Source organism: Symphalangus syndactylus, chromosome 12, assembly GCF_028878055.3.
Source record: "Symphalangus syndactylus isolate Jambi chromosome 12, NHGRI_mSymSyn1-v2.1_pri, whole genome shotgun sequence".
NCBI classification, from domain to species: Eukaryota; Metazoa; Chordata; class Mammalia; order Primates; family Hylobatidae; genus Symphalangus; species Symphalangus syndactylus.
In genome coordinates, this window is record NC_072441.2 from 89,385,487 (window position 1) to 89,388,806 (window position 3,320).

Sequence of the window (3,320 nt, forward strand, 5' to 3'; positions counted from 1 at the left end):
CAGGCCTTGCCTGGGATTGAGGGCTGAGATGCCCATCACTTCTCTTTGATGAGCTAGCTCTCTCTGCCCCTCTTTCACTCTAGCTCCTGCTCACTTACCCAATCACAGAGGTGGCCCCTAAGTTCAGTCTCATTCTCAGAAAAACTTACTTATGCCAGTGAGAACCCTACTTGGTGAGCGAAGGGCTTTCTCTTAAAATAACAGGCAGAAAAGTGATTTAAAAGTGAATCTACACCTGTAGTCCAAGCTACTCAGGAGGCTGAGGTGGGAGGATGACTCGAGCCCAGGAGTTCAAGGCTGTAGTAAGTTATGATGGTGCCACTGCACTCCAACCTGGGCCACAGAGCGAGACTGCCTCAAAAGAACAGGCCAGGTGTGGTGGTTCACACTGGTCATCCCAACACTTTGGGAGATCGAGGCGGGAAGATGCCTTGAGGCCAAGAGTTCAAGACTAGCCTGGGCAATATGATAAGACCTCGTCTCAACCAAAAAAAAAAAAAAAGTAAATTAGCTGGGTGTGGTAGCTCACACCTGTAGTCCTAGGTACTCAGGAGGTTGGGATGGGAGGGTTGCTTGAGCCTGAGAGTTCAAGGCTGCAGTGAGCCAAGATCACACCACTGTACTCCTGCCTGGTCAACAAAGGGAGACCTTGTCTCAAAAAAAAAAGTGTATCTCCGTGAACATTAAAGGAAGGTGAGAAGGGCTATCATGACGACCTGTTCTCCAGGGCCCAGCCCAAGGTAGCCCTCCATAACCCTCATAGTCCTTTCAGTTCAGGGCTCATTAGGCTCTTATCTTCTAGTCCCTTTTACTGTCCCATTGCTTCTCTTTGTGGGGAAGGTGGAGTGGGAGCAGTATACAACCTCCCCTGCCCAGAATGCAGTGTGAACCCCTTTAGGACAGTCATATATATTGTTTGTATTTGTACCTTACATCTACTTATCACAGAACTCTGCTCATTGTACCATCAACTCATAGTATCAAGGTCCATAAACATACTATCTGTGGTCTCATTTTGCTAACTAGATGAAACGAGTAAAGATCACTGTTGTCTTGTCTCCATCTTCTTCAGCCTGGTTAGTAGGAGGATCACAGGAAGGGCCAGGGGGCCAAGCCTAGCAGTGGGAACCGTGTTTACTGGAGAGAAGAGAGTGTGGGCAGTCTTCTCATTGCTGCAGAGGAAGCAGGCGCTGTGCTGGCTGGTGTAGAGTACAGGGTGCTGTATAAGGCACTGCCTGGTACAGAACTTGATTAGCAAAGCCCAGCTCCAATGAGCATAGCACATATAACCACTACAACCTCCCAGGCCTGCCTCAACCCCATAATCCCAGCTTCACATTCCAAGCAGTGTTTGGCATCCCAGCTAAGGGCTGCTATGGCAGAGTGAAGTGCCTTTGGTTCCCCCATTCTTCACTCTTCCACCTCAACCTCAGGGTCTTCTTTACCTATAGTTTCTCCCTCAACCCCACATCCAGTACCTTCCCCCTAGCAGTCCTGCTTCTGCCTCTCAAAACTCCAAATTCTTGCAGGGTCTACGTACCACCCTTGCCCATCCCTGTTCCATCCATGACACATGCAGGACTGCCCAAGTTCTTTTTCTTTTTTTGAGATGGATTCTCACTCTATCACCCAGACTGGAGTGCAGTGGTGCAAATTTCGGCTCACTGCAACCTCCACCTCCCAGGTTCAAGCGATCCTCCAGCCTCAGCCTCATGAGCAGCTGGGACAACAGGCACTTGCCACCACACCTGGCTAATTTTTTGTATTTTTTTTTAGTAGAGATGGGGTTTCACCATGTTGGCCTGGCTGGTCTTGAACCTCAGCCTCCCAAAGTGCTGAGATTACAGGTGTGAGCCACCATGCCTGGCCCTTTTTTTTTTTTTTTTTGAGTTGGTATTTTGGTCTCTCACCCAGGCTGGAGTATAGTGGCACGATCGCAGCTCACCATAGCCTCGAAATCGTGGGCTCAAGCAGTCCTCCTATTTTAGCCTCCCAAGTAGCTGGGACTACAGGTGCCACCACGCCCGGCTAATTTTTCAATCTTTTTTTTTTTTTTTTTTTTTGGTAGAGATGGAATCTTTCTATGTTGCCCAGGTTGGTCCCAACCTCCTGGCCTCAAGCAATCCTCCTGCCAAAGTACTGGGATTACAGGCCTGAGCCATCTCATCCAGCCCAAAATTCTTTCTCAAGCAAAGGCTCCTTGCCCAGAGGGGAAAATGCAGATGTTTTAGTCCCTCCCTCTCCTCAGGCATCAGGTATTCTGCCATTTTGGGGCACCTGGCTCCCTCACCTCAGATCCTTTTCCAGGTTATTCTTTTTGCCTGCTTGCCTATTTCCTGCGAAACCATATCCTGTTTTTGTTTTTGTTTCGAGTCGGAGTCTCGCTTTGTCTCCCAGGCTGGAGTGCAGTGGCGTGATCTCAGCTCACTGCAAGCTCTGCCTCCCGGGTTCACGCCATTCTCCTGCCTCAGTCTCCCAAGTAGCTGGGACTATAGGCGCCTGTCACCATGCCTGGCTAATTTTTTGGGTTTTTTTTTTTGTATTTTTAGTAGACACGGGGTTTCACTGTGGTAGCCAAGATGGTCTCAATCTCCTGACCTCCTAATCCGCCCACCTCGGCCCCCCAAAGTGCTGGGATTACAGGCGTGAGCCACCGTGCCCAGCTGTTTTTGTTTTATGAAATTTTATTCTAATCTCACATCTTCTAGGCATTCTGCTGGGTTTACACTGGCAGATTCTGGAGACTCCGTTCCATCTTCAGGTAGTCACAGGGGTAACCTCTCACATGGCCATAACTACAACCTTTACTATTTTGAAAATATTCTAGCATTTGTTCCCAGAACAACTCTGTGGGAATAGATACTGTTAGTCCCATATGAGCAATCTAAGGCTCAGCATCAGTGACTTACCCAACACCACCCAGCTAATAAGACGCCGAGCCCCAAATTGAATCCAGACCCGCTGGCTCCCACTCCAGTGCTCTTTCTACTGTTGTGAAACCCAGACCCCTCAACTATCACCCTTATTACTAAGCACCATTTGTGTTGATGCAGTTGTTCTTGTTATTTGTTCTTGTTATCCTGCACCTTCATGTTCTTGTCAATTGTATTTGTAGCCACATGCTTACTATGTCTCCTTCCTGTGATTGGGAACCTCCAGAGGTGAGGGTTAGAATTTTCCTTTCTCTGTTGGTCCCTCAGAACCCAGGATAGGGGTCTGCCAACCAAAGGAATGGACCCTGAGGATAAAGGCAAGCACCATGGATGTAGATCTTTGCCACTGGACAGAAATTTGATAATAGTAAGTAACAGCAGCTGCCA